This window comes from Heterocephalus glaber, unplaced genomic scaffold, assembly GCF_053883595.1.
Source record: "Heterocephalus glaber isolate CG9 unplaced genomic scaffold, H.glaber_assembly_v1.0 deba00001454, whole genome shotgun sequence".
Lineage (NCBI taxonomy): Eukaryota > Metazoa > Chordata > Mammalia > Rodentia > Bathyergidae > Heterocephalus > Heterocephalus glaber.
The window spans coordinates 8323502-8344871 of record NW_028258303.1 but is presented as its reverse complement, the minus strand read 5'-3'; the positions used below and the strand labels follow the sequence as shown (position 1 = coordinate 8344871).

Below are 21370 nucleotides of genomic sequence, written 5' to 3'. Positions count from 1 at the left end.
TTTTTTATTAATTTTTAATATATATACAAAACCACGTATATAAATAAATATATGGGCGTATATTACTATGTATGATATATACATTCTATATATACTTTGGGTACTATTTGTATATACACATACTACTTTGGAGAGTACTAACCTCAATATTGAACAATGAATCTCTAGTTATGGCAATGACTTAATGATAATTTTAATAGTTTGAATAAAATTGAGTATAAAATGATTGATAAGATACAAGTTTGTACTTTGTGTTGAAAATCAAAGCAGCAAAACCAGAATTCTACTAGCAAGATAAACAAAAGAATACAATCAGAAGTCAATGGCTATTAAAAATGAAAACAATAGAAAATGATAGAAAACATAAAACACTCCAACAACTGATAACTTTATTAGGAGCCCATCAATCATAGTTCTATTTATATGACTACATTTCAGTTTTAGTAAAACAAATTCCACCTAGCATGATTTTATATGTGGCAAGTTTTTCCAAAGACATTTATACCAGATATGCCTACAACTTTAATGAAATGTGTTTGTATACTTTAGGATAGTTATGATTTTCAAAAAAGCCTGCATTATAGACTTCTAAAATCTCTTCATTAATCTAAGTAGACAAGGTCACATGGACTTCTCTATCACTCCTGAACTGCCAAAAAACCAGTGTTTTCTTTTTCCTATGGGGTCAAATGTCTTGCAATCATTCAGGCTGGTGAACCATCATTCCAACAGTGTTTTAGTCCTGGTCCTTTAAAAACACTTAACTTACAAACGTTTTTGTTAGTTCTCAAAATTTTCTGTCTTTTTTCAATATCTTTAAATCCTTCATAAACATATAATATTAATGAATAAATCTACCAGCTTTCATTGTGTTGTTAAAACCTTGTATCTTTTTATGCGATTTGTTTGACAAGCACTGGGTATTATCAAATGTACATAGTTAAATGACAAATAAAAGGTATTTATAAGGTCATACTGAGAACTCCTAGACTTAATGAATAGAAACATTTTGATCGTCCTTTTTCAAAATGTATGGTGTTATTCTTATTTAACCATAACAAAATTTGCATAATCTAATGAACAATATAAATAGGATGCTTCTTGAAAGAAGATTGCATTCTCAAAGCTATGGAGATAAAATTCAAACTTGACATTAGAATTTATGTATCCACTGGGAAATTCTCTGAAGCAAACTTCTTTCAAAATGTCATTGAATAAATTCTTATCCTCTCCAGTTTTTTCGCTACTGAGCTGTTCTTCATTTATTCTTTCCTTTTGTGTCACATCGAAAGAACAGTTCTTCAGGGCTTGTTACTTTCTCTGGTCCCTAAACCTAAGTATAAGACCCCATGTCCTGATCCAAACATATAATGTATTTTCTCTTTCAACAATTTAAAATGAGTATAAATATGTATACATGCCAAAATCATGTACATTTAATATGAAATGATTATAATTTTAATGATTATAATTTTTCACATATGCTCCCTATGTCATCCTCTTGTATAGTAAATAAGGAAATGTTTTAAAATGTCCAATTTTCTTAAAAGATAGAGTTATATTATTGTTAGTCAACATAAAAATTGGTAATTTTATTCCTGAAATCTTATATATGAAAAAAATTATTCAGGCATATTTTTTCTTTTTTTAGTTTGCACAAGCAGGATGATTATTAGAAAGAATGAGCTTAAATCTGATTATCTTTTCTTTTTGCTTATATGCCTAAATAATGAATTTCAAATGCATTGTAGTTTATAGATTACAATGTACAGTGACAAACATCATCTCATTAATTATTTGTAATAAACTTCTAATATCCTTAGGGCTGATGTTGTAAATTGAAAAGATATTATGAGATTAAATGACTTTATGCAAGAATGTATCAGTTCAGATACTTTCAACTGCAAATAACAAACCCCAATTCAAACTTAAATAAATAACATTGAAATGCATTTATTCACATGAAAGAAAAGGCCAGCTTCAAAGCTGACATCATTCATGGGGTCCTTGTCTGGATCCCCATCTTTGGAATTATCTTGACCCCTTTAGGATGTATTGCATGCTGTCATTGACTGTAAATATCACAACTATAGGATAGGTCATCTTTAGATTTGCTTGAGACAATTTCTAGCAAGGACCGTGGCTGTATTTTTTATGGTGAATTAAGAAATAAACTCATATTCCCCAGAAGCTATAATAGGTTTTATTTCATTCTAGTGCCAAAATTTGGTCTCATGCTAACCTGTGATGCAATGTTGACAAAGTTGTGCCATCCATTGCTAGTACAACCATACATATTGGATCGGAAATGCTCCACAGAAGTCCATGTTGTAAAGACTTGTTCCCTTAAAAAGGCACTATTGGGAGATTATAGAACTTTTAAGAAGGCCACATGCCCTTGAAGAAGATACAGGACCCTTGTCCCTTCCTCTTCCTTTCTTTTCTGCTTCCTGGCTGGGAGGTGAACAGTTTGGCTCCACCCCATTTTCCACCCTGATGTTCTGCTTCTCCCAGAGCCATGGGGCCAAAAGATTATCAAATGAAACTTCCACAACTGCGAGCCAAAATAAACCTTTTTAAAATATGTTGATTATCTCACATATTGGTTTTAATATGTTGATTATTTCATGTATTTTTATGATTATCTCAGGTATCTAAGATGACAGTTTTCTATTACCTCTCCATAGTAATTCTTATAAGTAGAATAATATGCAAATATTTATGTGTGCAGTTACTTGTTTAACTTCTTTCAGTTGTAGTAGGATATAAGCTCCTTAGGGTCAAGACTTTGTCTATTATGTTTTACAGTGTAGCACATTAAACAAGTAAATATTTGGTGGTTAATTTAATCAGTGGTGATGACAGTTGATATAATTAGTTTTGGTATTCTATAGTAAGCACTTTTCCCCTTTTCTTGAGCTGACTCCCTATCTGAAAATCAAGCAGATTATTATACTATCATTTCAGTCCACAATGCACAAATAATTCATAGAAAGCTCTTTTCTAGCAAGTTTGTCTATGCAAGGGCAAATTTTAATTCTCTACTGACTCTTTACTTATTGTTTAAAGATGTTTATCTTCAGTAAGTTTAAAACAAGTTTTTGTTGTCATGTCTTTCATTAAGGAAAAGAAGAAAATAACACAAAAATATAAGTACTCTCTAATAATAAGTATTCATTAATATTATTCGACCTCATTTTTGTTGCAATTTTTGTTTATATATACTAATTAATGTAGACATTGCAATGAAGTCTTGAAATGAAAAATCCCATCAATAACCAATGCTTTCTTTAGACCTAGTTTACTACTCTATTGGAGAATACTAAAAGATCAAATACTACTTGCATTCATATTATGAATAATATATTATTATTAAATGGAAATTGATATCTGATTATGACAGGAATTGTTATATTCAAATAAATAGAAAATAATGAAATCCATTTCAAGCCAGAGCACAAGAAGAGAAGACTGTGATATGTCACAACATTGCAAAGTTTCAGTACTTTCATCTATAAGTTTGGTATAATTATAATAGTGATATCTAATCTTTAATGTGACACATGGGATTAAATGAGATAAAGCATGTGATAAGTTTAGCAGTTTGATGCCTGGCTCACAACATACACTTAATAGGCTATTAATTTTATTGTTATCATTTAAAATATCCAATACACATTTTGAAAATAAAAATAAAGAAGAGATCCTTACACAGTAATTATTAAACTTTTCTTTTACTTGATTTAAATATTTTTTGAGAGGCTTAATAGTTCCTTTTTGAAAAAATATTTAGAATTTATTTTCTTATACTTAAGCACATTCTATTTACCTTGACTCTTTTTCTTATTTCTTATACTTCCTGCTTGCTCCAAAATGATGGTACAGTACCATAAAACAATAACCTTGTGTGGATATATCAAAATCAAATGGAACTATATTTTCTGATTCTTCTTTTGAAAGGAATTCTTCTTCCTGATTCTGTAAGCCTAAAATTTATAGAAGAAATAAATAATAACTAAATACTAAAAAGTTCAGCTGTATTTCACACAATCTAACTTATTTGATCTTTCCTAGAAATGAATAGGGAAGACTCATTGTACATTTTACATGCTGAGAATTGGGCCCCAGTGTAGTTAAATGATTTCCCCAAAGTATTACTGGGATTTGGGAGGACAGCAAATTAATCATAAAATCTAGTGATGGTATTTTTTTTCAAAACATAGCTGTATATTATAAATACATTTTGCTTCTCTCTTTCACTCTTCCCTATTTTAAAGAGACAAAGCCATGTTTAAAATATGCCATTATTGCAAACAAATTGGAATCTGTTGAGAAAAGAATGAAATGTCAATATATAGAAAGGGAAAGTTCTTTTTCTGTGTAACGCTGGGTTACTCATTCTTTGTACTAAGAATACCAGTGATTGGAAAAAGTTTGCTAAGATAAGCAGTTCCCTCATGGATCTTGAATTTTCTTCACAATTTTACCCACATTGTAAAAACAGCAAAACTCAAAGTGATGAAATTTAACTCACGAACACACATTTATTGAAGCCTTTTTGCCTGTTTGGTGCAGCAAGTTAAAAAAAAAAAAAAGGATAATGCTTTTGTAAAGCTAAAGCCATAGTAATTGAAAGAGATGCACATTACCAAGTGCTCAAAGGAGGAAGGAAATATAAGGAAAGGGAATTTTTTTTTCTGGAAAATTTAAGAAAGCTCAAGAAATGACATGTGAGCTCCGTCAATGTTAAAAATTCCTACGGCAAAGGTAGTTCAAGGATGTTCTTGCTATCAGGAACAAGCGCAGTGATCTGTGAGTGTAGAGGATCCTGGTACAATACAGTGTGATATAATGATTGACATTATCTAAATTTATTTAATGTTAAAGGCATAGAAATATATTGCAGTACTAACATTAATTATTATAATATTCATTGTAAATGAGATCAGAAGTGGGAACTGAACCAAGTTTGTAAGGGTTTTGAAAAAGGTTGGTGCACATATTTCTTTTTTTTTTTTGGTACCGGGGATCAAACTCGGGTCCTTACCCTTGCGTAGCAGGCAGAGAAACCACTGAGCTAAATCCCTGGCCCATATATTTCTATCTTAATAGAAAAATTTTCACTGGATATTGCAGGAGGTTATTTTCTTCAATGTTGGAAAAGAGGATATGTTTACTTTTTCAATGGATTTGGTTTCTGCCTTCCTATGTATAGAATAAGGAATAATTTTTTTTAAAAATAGCAAGCAATGATTTGATTGCTCTGGTATGTTTAAACAAATTCCTTGAGGAATTGTATTGCATATATTAATAAAAATCTTACAACTTCATTTAACTTAGATTATTATTTAATACACATATGTGTAGAAATTATAAATAATTTTACTCTATATTGAAAAATTTATAGTCATCATTTTGAATATGTTTTCCTAAATTAAAATGACTGAATTAAAATATTAGGGAAATACTGATACATTTAATAAGTAGTAATTTATTCTAAATGCTAAGCGCTAAGTGTACTTATATCTATAAAATGAAATTACATGAAGTGTGCAATTATTATATTAAAGATTATTCATCCAGTTTAATTAAAATTCTCTTTGCATTTTATACCCAATTTATAGTATTCTATGTTTTCCTATCAAGTTTTTTTCTAGTTCCCTTCAACTGAAACATGTGTTTAGGAGAATACTAGAAATAATTTAAAAGTAAGACATAAGGAGATCACTTTATCGAGGACGTTATTCATATAAACTATTTTTAAAAAACTTCACATAGTCACCAAAATGGGTCACATCCTACAAATGATAGATTTGGGTTTTGAAACAAATGTTGTATTCTTTCTCCTTAAAATCCGTGCCATTCTTAAGAAAAGCTAATTATCTTACAGCTCTGAGTCAAATGTTGCCAAATGGTCTCACAGTTAGTGACAGAAGAGAAATGAAGCACAGAACAGTAAACCTTGGGGATTCACCTGGCCTCCTTTGCAGCCAAGACTGTCCCTATGGTGTCAGACAACAATTTAAAAACCTGAAATTGAAGGTGACTCAGAAAAGGACAAAGTGGAAGTGTAACTCTTTCAAACAGGTCATCTTCTTCACAGTAAAACTATAACCAGAGCATAGTGGGGGCAAAAAAAAGAGAAGGGAGATTTTACAAAACAGTTGTGAATATGTAATCACCCTTCTGCTTCTTTGGAGAAGAACAAATATTGGTGTCATGCATGCTATGGTCCTTCACTAACAAGCTGTGCAGTCTTCCAAAGTCACAGTCTTTATTTCTAAGCCCTAGTTTCCTCACAAATGAAATAATTGGCATGACCTAAATGAATCCTTAAGCTATTCCTAAATGATCTTATTATGTAAGTCATTATGTAAAGGGACATATTTTTAATATATTTTAATCTAAACAGTATGAGAAATGCCTTTTCTCTTTGGATTCAGTACATGGGGTAGATCTTGTCGCATCCTAAGCATTCAACTAGTGCTTACTGAGCAAATAAGACAAAATAAAGGTGAGGGGTTGGTAGACTGGTTAATTGACTATTAGTAGAAGATAGTGTGTGCTGACATGGACATGACTTCATTAAGACATTTGGTCTTTCCTTCTATTTTAATATGAACTGCACCCTTGTTGGGATGGAGGAGAGGTAAGAAGGGAGTCTTTGAGGGTTTCAGAATTTCTTGGAGATTTGCATAGTTCTAGTCAGAAAAGCTACAAAATAGTTTGAAGTTTTTCAGACTGAATAAGGGATACTTTTTTTGTCCAGTTCTCTGCTATAGACAGTAACTAGACCTTAAAGCCCTGGGTAGCTTGTTATTTTTTAAGGAACAGTGCCTAATTTTTCTATTGATATTCTTTCAAGTTGGATAAATCGAACAGCAGTATCATTAGAGTGAATGCCAGAATTAATTTCAAAATCTGTCTTACCAACTGGTATATCCAAGCTGTGTGATCCTTGCTAAATGTAGCCATGGAATTTATTTAACTAGCTTCTTTTTCCTATAGCAAATAAAAATAATAGTCTGAATGGAAATACCTAATGATAGCAAATTATGTATATGAAGTATTATCTGACTTTTTCAAACTATTTTGTAGCTTTTCTGACTAGAACTATGCAAATCAAAGTTGTTACACTATTACTAGATTAGAAGAATAAAGATATACTCAATTAGTTTTAACATTCTCTCCTTAATGTTCATTGATTTCCTAGAGGAATACGATTTCCAGAAATTCGTGATGCAAATGTAGTTAAATTGGAATAGATGCTATAGGGGAATGAAAGTGGTCATTTTATTTTCATGGAGGTCTTTGGGTTTGAGAGGACACTAAATTACTACATTATGCAACATTGATCTGTCAAAATTATCTAACATTGATCTGTCAGATGCATGTTTAAGGGTTTGTGCATTTTTTGAATTGCAATCTGATATTTATTTTTCTGTTCTATTTTGCTGTTTCTAGAAATTAATAATGACAGAAATAAACACATTTAATAGAGTAAGTTTACTAGCAGTGGATTTTGACACAATCTGATTTATTTCTTTAATATCGAGACTTCAGTACCATTGCTCTGACAATATAATTATACATTATGATTTAAAAGTAGGAAATAAATGGAAATAGTGAAAGTTATGTTGCTGTACAAGATTTTAACTATTAAAAATATAAACCATCAAGACCAAAGGTTAGATAACGCATTCTCATACTGTTGTTTAATATTTTCATGAACTCTGAGAAGAAATAAGGGAAAATTTTAAAGGACAGCATTGAGACATTAAATTGATGTACGTAAAAATCAATTATTCATCCAATTCTTGTATTGTTGTTATTGGCTTGATAACAAATGTCAAATATTAAAATTAAGAAGTTTTAATTTTAAAATCCTAAGGTTTCCAAGCCAAAAAGAATTTTCAAGATTACTATCCTAGTTTTACAATTTTCCTGAAAAATAAACTTGGTCTCAGAGATGTATGTGGTTTTCTCATGATCAGTGAGAAAAAGGAACCAATGTCTTTATTTCATTCTTCTGCATTTGAACTATGGCGATTAGAAACTGTATATTAATACCATGTTTATGTGAAAGGTTAAATAAGTATATATTTCATAAAAATTACAGAGTCTTTTCCATCCAATCCATTTAAGCATTAGTTTATCACCCAAGACCCAGTCAGTGTTCAAATTTCCTGAGTAGTTTTATAAGACAGACAAGTCGCACCAAGTTTACACAATCTGGTGATATGAAATAGCCAATAAACAAAATAATAGATGAACAATAAATGAGAAAAGTTCATTTAATAGAAATTGAGCTTTTGTATCAGCCTGCTAATCATAGATATCAGAATCCTAGCTGAATAAAAAGGAAATGAGAGTGAAACTGAGTGGGAAACTGACAAATGCAAGGGATGGAAGTGTTTGAAAGATTTAGAATGAATATTTTAGAAAACTTTTCAGCATTTTTGTTAATACACAGGTCTAAGCATCACCTGCAAGTGATTATCAGCAATAAGAATTCAAAGACAATTTTGGGAGAAAATGAGTTGTCTTGGAAAATGTGTCACCTATTCACTTTAAAATACGTCTTGGGAAATGTGACACTTGAAGTAGAAAACCTATATTCAAAATTCTTCATTATGTTTATTTGAACAAGGTATTTTAGCTACATGAACCAATGGTTCTCATCTGAAAAATGATGCTCATTTGAATTCTCAAATCAGTACATTCAAGTGTCTCTTAAATTTCATTATCTTAAGTGCAAAATCTTTTCGTACACAAATATGAATGAATTATATGTTGGCATTTACACGATTTAGAGGTAAGTTTGGAAATATAATAGTTTTTCTAGAAGTTTCCTTCTCACAAGAAATAATATGCCTAACGAAAGTAAAAGATAAACAAGAATGAGAAATATCATCTGTAGTAGTCTGTTTTTTCTTGATGTAACAAAATATCTGAATCTGGACAGTTATAAAGAAAAGGACTTATTTATCTCATAGTTTTTGGAAGCTGAAAGTCCAAGATTGGGTGCTTCATCAGTTTGGTTTCTGGAGAAGCCTCACATAGATGGCACTCCAGTGACACAAGCACAGCATGTGAAAGGTCGCACAGCAGGCTGGAAAGGAGAGCATCAGGGTGCAGGTCACTATGTCTTAGCAGCTCAGTCTCATGAAAGCTAATTCACTCCATGAGATGAATGTCAGTCTCTCCTAAGGGCAGTCCTCCCAATGACCTAATCACCTCCCCAGGAGCCGTCCCTTTTAAACATTCTACCTCCTCTGAAGAGTGTCACCCAGGGAGCAAGACTGGAGCATGTGAACCCTTGGCGGAAACACCTGAACCAGATCCACACCACAGCATTGCACATTGCAAAGACAGCAACTTCAGAATGTATAGCACTGTACTTGAAATTTCACACAATCTTAAAAGATTGTTGCATTTTCTCTTCAGTAGTGAAGAAAAAGACTTTTTGTGATTACTGAAGAGTAAAAGGAAGACAGATATTTTTGGTTTGAAGTTACCTAGAGAGCATACCTAGTATGTGTTTTCTTCATAAAATCAAATTTGTGTACAAACACTCATGTAACTATAGTACGCAGGGGTTAGTAGTCCTAGCATGTCCTTTCTACTATACATTTTTCTGCTTAGCTAAAAAGTAAACAAATACATATGGAACCTATTTCATTTAGAACATATGTACATCATGGTATTCAAATTACCACACTTTTTTTTTTGCTTTTTAAAGCCAAATAAAAAATACATATGTATATACTATTAATTAACCTAATTAACTAATACTTTGTTATGGGTTTTTTACTCCAAATTCCTGAAAGTTTATCCATATAAAAATTGTGTTAACATAAAACATTCACAAATCAGCTAAAAATGTCCCCACATAAGCCTTGCTATTCATGAAACTGGTAGAAGTCAGTAGAGTCTTGAGACTGCTCTCTACACGCTAATCTAATTCGGGAAGAAAAAATGTTTAATGTATTAGCTTGTCATGTAAATGGAAGCAAGAACCCAATTCACTAGTTTTCAGTGAAATAATATAAAATGATTTTTGTGTGTATGTACAATCACATATAAATAGCTATACCTCAGAACTTGAAGAGAGTTTTGTAAGTAATGGGTGCTCTTGGACATGGATTCCACGTTATTGTTGTGAAGTGTGTAAATAGTTCACATGCTTAAGCTGCAGCAATAATGTTTATAGTGGTAAACACTAGCCTAGTTGTGGTGTGGTGCTGCATACCTATAGTCCTAGTACTCTGGGAGGGTGAAGCAGGAAGAGGCCATGTTCAAGCCCAGCCTAGCCAATACCTATATATATATATATATATATATATATATACACACACACACACACACACACACACACACACACACACACACACTGGTGATGTAGTCCAGTACAAAGGGGCTGAGTTCCATTCCCAGTATTGTGAAGGGGAAAAAAAGTGGTAAACACTGAGTAAAACATGATCTGTATTGTGGTATGATATAATGATGTTTACCTTTTGATCTGTTTCCAAAGAGTTGGCTTCTGTTTTCAAAAGCAGGAAGCGCATACATTTTTCCCATTGCTTCAGTGAGAGAGGGAATGAAGAGGTGGAGTATAGAAAGTGTTCTGCCACAGAACCTGCAGGCTCAGCAGAAAGGATGCTCTTAGGAGGTGTTCTGGGCAGAACAGAAGTAGTTGAAGGAGTGTTTCAGGGCCCCTTAGCAGTGCAGTTCATATGGACCTCTACATAAAGAAGACTCTGCAGAAATGCAGATGATAAGACATATGCAAGTAAGAGTGACTGACAGATGGAAATGCATTATAATGAAGACTACCAGGTAGAAAGAAGTGTTTGGGATAGAGAGAAGTGGATAAACAGAGACTCAGACCAGTCCTTCAAGGAGATGGAAAAACGGTTAAATAGCACCATTTTCTACCCTCTTCTAAATGTATACCAAGAGAACCTATTTAGCAAATAGCATTCAACAGTATCAGTATCAGAAACCTATTGAATGTCATTTAGAATTTCTAATATAGAATCACATAATTTTCACTTTATAAACTTTCTCAATTTATTATATAGTCAGTCTTTTTGAACTGAACCTGTTTTTATTTCTTTAAATCATGATTTAGAGTTAAATAAGGACTCTAATACTATGATATAGTACTGTAATCTGTGCTGTTTATTTTAGTTGAATTCAGTTTATATTTCTAAGTTTTTCATATGTTATTTACTTTCAATTCTGAAATAATCCTACCATCTTGATGGAAAGGGACACTGTCCAATCAAGGGTTATTCTCTAAGAGGTAACCTGAAAGCAGTAATTTTTGTTTCATATGGCTTTTGTTATCCATTATTCTTAGGCATAATAACACACATTCTTTATAGCTATAGTGTGGTTAAAAATTGGTCAACCTCTTAAAAACATAAACGAAAATTTTAACTATCATTGATTTAACTTTAATTAAAATAAATAAGTTTTTATCTGATAAAGTTAACCTCATTTATATTACATATTAGATATAAATATAGTGCAAACTTGATAGAACTCTTTAGATACACAGATGATGTTAAAAGTATTTCATTCATTCAACAAAAACTGAATGATCTGTTTAGCTCCTATCAGGCAAAAAGCACTGTTTGAGTAATTGGAATAATTTTAAAGAATAAAAACAAAGATTCCCATCTTTTTGGCACTTATACTATAATGTGTAGACAAATAATGCATAATAATAATTTATGAAGTATATGAAAAGATTCTAAGTTTGTTTAGAAGCAGATTAGGCAGAAGAACATAATATAAAATAGGGTGATCAAAGTAGGCTTCACTGAAAAGAAGTGATAAAAGGAAAGAGTTGAGAAACTGATATTGAAAATGCAGATATCTAGGTGAAGAGAGTTCCAGACAGGCTAAACATCTAGTCCAAAATGCTGTGGTAGAAGAATGCCTGGAAAGCTAAGGACTATCAAGAGAGACTTGACAGGGTGATAGTCACGGAGCATAGGAAGCTATGGGGATGATAGACAGATAGTTGGAATTAATCATCTCTCTTTTATGTATCATGGTAAGGATATAAAACATAGCTTACTAGATAAAATAGTTCAATATGCTCAGTATCACCCAAGAAGAGGGTTTTTTGTTCGTTTGTTTTTGGGTTTTTTTTGGTACTGGGGAACAAACTCTGGACCTTCGGCTTGTGTGGCAGACAGCAGAACCACTGAGCTAAATCCCCGGCCCAAGAAGTGTTTTTAAAATAGTATAATAATAACTTTCCATGGCATCATAGTCACAAATTAAGTACTAATCCCATGTGTATACTTGTTTACCAACCTATGACTGAACATTAAGGCAATATACCTTTCAATAATGTTTAGGGTTACTTGTTTTCTGAAACTGTCTTTAACTTCCTGTTTAAGAATTGGGTTATCAATTAGAGGTTGGTAGAAATTATGCCTCATAAAATATCAGTAGAAATTCTGTGTTGTTGATTTGTCACATATCTGAAACGCAAAGATACTTCCACCATAAATGACATCCAGCCATGATGAACAGAAACACTAGAAATAGTCCAGTTTCAGGACAGACTTTACTGTATCAAACCTCTTAAACATGAGGACCAAAGTCCCTAGAGCAGAAGAATTTTAACTTAGGCGCCATGCCAATATGAGAATTGCTAGAAAACTAGGGGCATAGAAGTGCTATACTAGTTTAATATTTTATTTAACCTACAGCAATGATAATCACAAACTGTAAGAAATGTTACTTGTGGCGATACAGTAATATTAATTTTCGTTTAATGTTTGTCTGCCCCAGGAAATATTTCAATTGAATTTCACATTTCTTTTCCAAGGGACCCTGGAATCCATGTCATGGGCCTCATTTTTTTTCAGTTACTGCCATACCCTAAATGAATTCCAAACCAATAATTTCTTACCTTGCATTTACTTCTTAAGCAAAAATTATATATTTTAGGTATATTCCTTGAACTTTAATATAATTTTAGAACTATAATGAGTTACTCAATCATTTGTTTTTCAAATACATTTATCTAATTCAAATTAGGTATTCATTTCAACACATAAAAGAGTAATAATTATTTTTGGAGGTAGTATGTGCAGTGTGTGTATGGCTAGAAAAGAGCTGTGTAATAAGATACTCTGGGTTTAATATGCAAATCTACTTCCTTTGACCTGTCTCTGCTTATGCAGGTTAAGTAGCTTCTCTTTCCCTGGAGTTTCCTATCACAAAAATGGGGGCTGAGGATATCACCTATAACATAGTGTAATATTAGGAAAAAAAAAAGATTAGTCATGTAATGTCCTTTACATAAAGCCCACCTCTAGTTAGCACTCATTATAAACATGTCACATAAATATGTCTTTAAAATTTTAGGGTGTTGTGGATACTGTATGACTTGGGACAATACATAAGGATTTTCCATGAAAGAAAAGCACAACTATAGCAGTGAAGAAAATAAAGTGACTTAAAATAATGATTTGTCTTCATTTTTTAAAAACTGAGGTGAAGAACAATTTAAAGCTTCCAGAGAATGGATTATAGCCCTTATGGTACAGTTTTTTAAAAGTAACTAAAGTGACTAGCTAAGAAAAAAAGGAAAGAAAACCAAGTTTGATAATTTTGACATTTGGCTCTTCATCTTTAGAGAGATTTGAACCTAAATCCTGATGAACTCCATGAAGCTTCAAATATATGCTTTTGAAATCTCCTAGGACACTTATAATTTCAACATTGTACAAGAAAAATAAATCCAATTTAATGCCTGAAAGAGAGATAGAGAATGACAAAGATATTTAAACTATATTCATTAACTTTAAGACAAGAAATTATGCATATGAGTGAATTCTTGCCATTTTTAAGCAGGTTAAACAGCCTTGGGAAACTTTCTGAATTTCTAATTTAGTTCACTAAACCAATGATGACTAGCCACACCCCTCACTATCATCAATTACAAAATTAATCTTAAATAAGGCTAAGGTTAAAAATTCATATAGACATACAAAATTTCTATAAAAATGAAAATCAACATTACATATAGAGAGTGCCCAGCAACCAGAGAGGGAAAAGGTAGATGTCCACATTTAAAAACCTTAATTTAGAGACCAAATAAGATCAACAGTAGGTAACTGTGTTCAACTTTGTTGTAGTTTCTCAACTGCTTGAGTAGTTTCTTGGAGAAGCCACACTGTATAAAAAGATGCGTATCAAGAACTTGTAAGAGAGCCAATCTCCCTGTCCTAATATGTAAGCAAAGCACAGAGGTTATACTTTAAAGCTCTGCAGAGCTCACCTTTTACAGCTTTCTATATTCTCTCACCTCCTCACCACCATTGCAACGATTGGTAAACCAAGACCCAGTGAACTGACCTTTACCTTCATCCTCCAAAGGTATATTTTTCTCCCCAAAATGATGTTCTTATTTAAGAATAAACACAATGGTAAGTAACGTCGAGGACCATGTATATTAGAGACATGTCATCCTGTTGGGCCATGTTCCATAATTGCAGTGTGAAACTGACAATAACAAAAACTGATACATTGGTGTATCTTACTTTGTTAAAAAGAAATTAGTTCAGAAACAAAGTAGAACAGGCAGGGGAATGGGGAAAAAATAAGAACCAAGATACATCATGTAAAGGTACAAGATCCCAATGATGAATGTAACTGTATTATATACCTAAAATGTACTGATAAATTTAATGGAAAAAAACAGTAGAACAACTGGAAGAAAGATCATTTTTATTTCAGCACAATTCACAATAAGGTTATTGTAAGGTGGGTAAAATGCTTAGAATAGTGCTTGATTCACAGAGAATATTGTGAAAAGTAGTTATTTTTGAACCATTGTGGTAATGAGTCTCATCTGGATAGAGCCAACACCAGTAAAAAATGAAGCTACTTATAACTGCTGTTCACTGTGGAATAGGCACTGTGGTGTGCTCTCCATGGATGCTCTCATTTACTCCTAAAATATTTCAATTTTGCAGCCGTGGAATTCGGCAAATGAAATGGTTAAGGAATGCTCCAAATGTCATACAGCCTTTCCAACAGAGATGAAACTACTAAAAGAATTTGTTTAAACAAAATAGTCATCGATTTGTGACCCAGAGTTCGAGTTCTGAAATTGTCACTTAATATAAATCAAGTTCCCAGGCTGTGAACCACCCTTTCTGTAGAAGTTGAACTGCAAGTTATTTAAAGTTGCTTGTAGCACTTTCCTGGGACTTCACAGCTAAGGCTAAATGTTCAAAAGTCACAAAGTTATCTGAAGCACTTTAATAATTAACTATAATTTTACAGTTATATTTCTATATTTTAAGAAAAATTATCACAAAAAATCTCTGCAGCATTGGAAATAGAATGTATTCCATCTCTGTATTTTATATTTTTATATATTGGAAACACTAATCACCTAATCTAAAGATTCTGGATAATGTATTTCTGGCTTTTATTTTTAACAGGGAAGCAGGGGAACTTCTTACAAGCTAATAATTTTGGAACAGGTTGTAATCATTAAGAAGGGGAAAATCTTTCTCTACATGCATATGTTTTGGCAGAAATGACCTCTTATCCCAACATTACTGTGGTTACTCACGCAGAAGGCTGCGTACAGCAGAGATTTTGGCAGAAAATCCTATTTTTCAACTAATAGCTTTTCCCTCTTAATGCCTTACTAAGCCATCTTAATTTAGCATGCTGCAGAACATTTTGCTTCAGGGTAATTTTTTCCCTACCTACAATTTATAACATTTTGGTTTGGTCTCAGGTAATTAATTTTGATCAGTGCAGAGTTTATAATCTCTTCTGAGAAAATATGTATAGTGAGGGAAATATATTCTTCCCAAACATGTCCCCCCAGAGTATTTTTAATTGTGATTTGCTCTAAACATGCTGGACAGATATTTTTGGTATCAGAGATTGAACTCGGGTCCTTGTGCTTTGCAGGCAGGCAATGGAACCACTTAGCTAAATCTCCGGCCCCTTGCTGCACAGATATTATATCTATACTGTTAAAGAATAAAGAAGTTGGTTTTAAATCAATGAAAATCGAGAGAATCTTTTATTTTTTATTTATTTATATTAGTATTTTTGTAGCACATAAAGATTGCATTGACACATGAACATAACACACCTTAATGTTTTTAAAGATCCCTTCCCCTCTCTCCACCTCTTCATCCCCTTTCCATTTTAAATGACCTATCTCCTTGTCTTTTATTTTAGCTTTAATGGTCAATCAACTTGGTTAAATATGTACATATATTATATATGTGAATAATCTTACTACTCATGTTTTTGCTTTAACTCTTTCTGAGAGCTGACTGTCTCAATGAATGCCATTAAAATATTCATTTCTTTCTGAATATTTTAACATATGTTTTAATAGAAAATACATTATTAAAAAAGCAAAAAAAAATAATTTAAGTTGTATCTTGTTCATTCTTCCTTCTTAAGCTATCTTTTTAAAAAATATTAATAACATTGCATTAAATCCAGTCAATTTATTGTTAAATTTAATAAAACTTTTTAGTAGTAGGCAAAATTAAATACATTTAATGATGCAAAAAAATGCATATGTATGTGTGTATGGCAAAAAGACTTTGGTTTCCTTGAGATGATTATGATGATGATGATGATGATGATTGATAATGATGATGATGATTTTTTAATACAGAATCTCACTGTGTATTTCAGGCTGGCCTCAAACTCACTGCAATCCTCCTACCTCAGCCTCCCAAGTGCTGGGATTACAGGAGTGAGCCACCATGCCTGGCTAATATTTCTTTTCAAATTATCCCTTGCCTAAATGTTATCCTTGGTTAAATGAGGTGACACAGTAGTCCAATATTTCAAAACCAACTGACCAGATCACTATAAGTACATTCAACAAAAATCAAGGTTGCTACAAGTTTCCCTGGACAACAGCTTTACATACTTATTCTTCCAAATTGGAGACTGAGTTTTGCTTAAGTAGCGAGACTAATCCCTGTCATCTTTCAGAGTTTAGCATCTCCCAAATCCTTCCTCAAGTACTCTTAGTGAATCTCAGTATGCTCTAGACTATGTGACTTTCCACCAAAATATAATCCTGCCTAAGGCTGTGTTGCCACATTGAGGATCCTCTTAGATCATTATTCTTTGCCCATATGGCTCCCTAATTCTTTCCATCAGATCCCGTGCCTCAATTTTTCAGTCTTAAAACTGATATTTCAATAATCTAGTGCCTAAAATTGTAGTCAAGGTTTTTACAGTTTATATAGTATCTCATTTGTACCATGGCAACACAAATTGCAAGCATGAAGGTGTTTCTTTTGTTTGTTAAATCCCTAAACTCAGCCACTAGAAGTCACTAAGTTGCCTCCAGAAATCAACATGCCTTTAGTATGTTTTTCATGTCACAATAAATTTGTATCCATAATAATGTAACACATTTTTATTTAATAAAAATAAAACAAAAAATTGTAACAATGAGAATATCAATAACTTAACACATTATGTATTATAATCTTAAAATAATTACTCAGAGTATAAGACAGATAAAAAAGACTTAGAAAAAAACAGATGATAGCACAATCCTTTCTTTTCAGTGAAAGAAGAGAAACTAGTATTTTTTTTTTTTTTTTCCGGTACCGGGATCAAACTTGGGTCCTTGAGCTTGCGCAGCAGGTGGCAAAAGTGCTGAGCTAAATCCCTGGCCCTGAGAAACTGGTAGTATAAATGAAACAAATTGGAAAGAGTGTATTAACAGATGAATGGATAAGGAAAATACAGTATTTATACAGACTAGAGTACTACTCTGCCATAAAGAAAGATAAACTTGAGGTAGGTAAATGACTGCAACTTGAGAATATAAAGTTAAATGAAATAAATCAGACACACGAGCCTGCTTCTCTTCTGTGAGAAAAAAAAAAAAATATATATATATATACACATAAAGAGAAAATTAGAAGACTGATAAGTAGGAAGTAAGGAGTTCAAATAATTCCCCAAATTACCTATTTTATTGTTTCAAAAATATTTTAATATACACATTAAACATTTTGACTGGTGTGAATTTGAAGAAATTCTACTAAGGATAAACTTCCAATCTAGACTCTGAAATCATTAATTTAAATTTTACCTTTTGTTACTACTAGACATGGCACTAAACATAATTTAAATTCCATAAGGGATATTTTCCTCCTTCAGAAAAGAAAATAATACTTTCCTTGACTTCTGTTTCTATTCTGAAGGAACAATGTCTGTAAGACTTGCCTCACAAGCATAAGGTCCTGATTTCGAATCCCGGTACCAAAAAAGACTTGCCCACTAGCTGTAGTACTTAGAGAACTGTACTAAATTACTAACACAGTATCCAGATGTTGACAACCAGGCATGGGAGCATTACCAATCTCTGAAAGAAGGGAAATAAATAAGGAGGAAGTTGCAAAATCTGAATTCCTGCCTTGTGGCAAGTTTTGGAACACTCTATGTAGAGAAATAGGCCAAAGAGAATTTCATTGACTTTCAGATTTGCAGTTAAGACAGTGTTCTGAGTTTGGCTAGACCAACACCACTAGGATTTTGGGATCAGTTTACCAGAGGGAAAGAAATTGCACAGAGAAAGCTCTAGAAGTCTGAGTAGGTGTTCCTTTGAGTCATTGGTTTTGGCCCTGGAGACTTTGTTTCCCATGGATCTTCTCATAGTAGCATGAAATTTCACATTTCCAGGAAAAAAACAACTGCTAGAGAATTGTAATTGCCGGAGAACTGTAAGTGGATATATTCCTAGGCCTCTCTCAGCCCTGGGAATCCCATGGATTCCTATCAGCCAGTGTAGCAAACTTTGAGCGAATATAAGGAGTACTAAGTACACAGCACAGAAGGGTCAAGCTTAATAACAGGGATAAGTTAATTCTAAAAATTATTTCAGCTTCATGACCCCCAAAATACTTAAATCCAAACTTTTGCAAAAGGAAAGGGTACCAAAAGATGGAGAGAGGGAGAAGAGAGGGGAGGAGAGGAAGATGAAAAAAGAATTAATGTGTCATGTTCATGAACCTACTCCCTGTGATGAATATAATAATTTTGTATTACAAGCATGTACTAACAAAAAAGAAAAAGAAAATAAATAAAACCAAGCTTCAGCCGAATCAATCTGACAAACAAGTAAGCTAAGTGTCTATGGGAGCCAGTTCTAATTTTCTCAAAAGGAGTACAAAAAAAATTAACACTAAACTAAATGTAATTCACAATATTTGTAAATGAATAAAAATTACTGGACACCAAGAAAAAGAAAATGATATTTATAACCAGGAGAAAATTTAGTCATTAGAAACAGATCTAGAAATGACAGAACATGTAGTTAATAGACAAGATGTTCAAAGCACTGTCATAAGTATAAATATGTTAATAACTTATGGAAAAATATAAAACATGATGAGAAAAAATATAATATAAAATTATGAAATAAAATTTTACAGAATGAGATTAACATCAGATTAGATAATATGGAAGAAAAGATAAATGAATTTGAAGATGTAACCACAGAAGTATGGGAAATGGAGCACCAAGAATAAAGAAAACTTCACAAAATTAAAGAGAATGTTGATGATATGTGGAGCAATAATAAGTAATTTTACATTTGTTTAAATTCCAGAAGTAATTGACAGGGAGTGAGGAGAAGAAACACCATTTAAAGAAATGATAACCATTATCTCCAAAACAACATTTACTTGAGAATGTTGCTGTAAAAGTATCAAATAAGAAAATGTATATGAATAATATTTTAAATTTACCTGGTTGATATGAATGTCCTTATTATTTATTACTTACATTTTTCGACATACTTTGCATTCCTTAAATCAAAGACAGAACCCAAGGATGTATTCAAATTGATCTTATGCATAGACATATTATCTATGTATAATAATGATAATAAAATTCAGGAAATGAGAAGAAAAGGAAGGTAATAATTACCATTTTGTTATAAATTATGCCTGGATATTTGCTAAATGCTATACATGTATTACCTCATTAATCTTCATGACAAACACACGGACGCTAGTCTACTGTTATCTCTGAGGAACACAAGATTGTATTATTGCTCTGCTGCTAACTCTTCACAGTACTTACTGGCTCTTCTTCCTGTGCTTCCAGCCTGAGGCCATTCGCTCATGACTGTCTCTGTGGTCCTCCACGTGGTCTCCACTCCCAGGCAGAACTAGCCTCTGTATTCTTATGATCAGACAAAATTGTACAGGCCTGACCTCATTCTCCTCGAGTTTTGTCTTCACATTAGCTTATATCAATGACCTTCTAAATTTTAGGAACTATTTATTTAAAATTTTTATTAGTAACTTTGCCATATGTAATGTTTGCATTCATCATAGCCAATAGGTACAAGTACTTAACCTATTGTAATTCTTTTTATTCTCCCTCATCCCCTCTTCCCTGCCTTTCATCTCTAGATCTCTTCCCTTTTGCAAACTCTCTCCATGTTTCTCATTGTTTCTCCTTTACATTGTTATTTTTATATTTTCGATGTCTACATGATGACTGATTCATAACAAACATTTACTAAGTGTGCATTGTAAAATGGATACAGGGTAAGAAGAAGAAAGTGGGGGGATAAAAGTGAGAAAAAAGAGGAAGGGAAAATAAAAGAATAAAGTATTGTAAGGAAACTGTAATTAAGATACAATACTACAATACAGAGAAAGTGATGAATAGAAGTTTGTGTTGGGGTTCGAAGCATAAATTATTCTTCCATATTATATTGCTTTACTAAAGAATAATAATTGAGTGAAGATAGATAAAGATGAAAGCTAGATGGATAGATAGGTATAAATAGATCTCTCTGTGGTCTCTCACCCTGCGTCACACGCCAATTTGGAAATTACCTTCCTAAGAACAAGAGTAACTGTTCTTATTTTTAATTATGTAGAGTGTATATTAGGGAGTTCAAGTAGGTTCTCTTTTTCTACTGTGAAAAGCAGTTATAATTTTCAGGAGTTGAAAACTCATTTTTTAAACTAAATCTTGAATATTTGAAACATTTGTTTTAAAACTAAAATCCCTAATATGTTCTAGATGATCACAGTGCTGTCTGGGATGCTGTTTTTAATCAATCTCACCCAATTTTTCGGACCCCAGATGTGGCAGGAGGGATGAGGAGGAGCAGCAGCTTGCCAACATGGCACGTACTGCTTATACTACTTCTCATTTAATTGGTACCCTCTACCTCTAGATCTCACCAAATGGCAGGCAAGCACTGCTAAAACAGATGCATTTTGTTTCTGTTTAACATGTAGTCTTCAGGTTTATCAAGAAATGCATTAGCCTCTCCTAGAAGACCAACTTTACATAATAC

The 21370-nt window shown here is 32.5% G+C and overlaps 1 protein-coding gene across 5 annotated transcripts in view; it reads left to right on the top strand.

Moving 5' to 3' along the window:
• Nucleotides 1–21370, top strand: part of Ccser1 (coiled-coil serine rich protein 1) — a 1339591-nt gene that overhangs the window by 915301 nt on the left and 402920 nt on the right. The gene's annotated exons all lie outside the window — the stretch shown is intronic.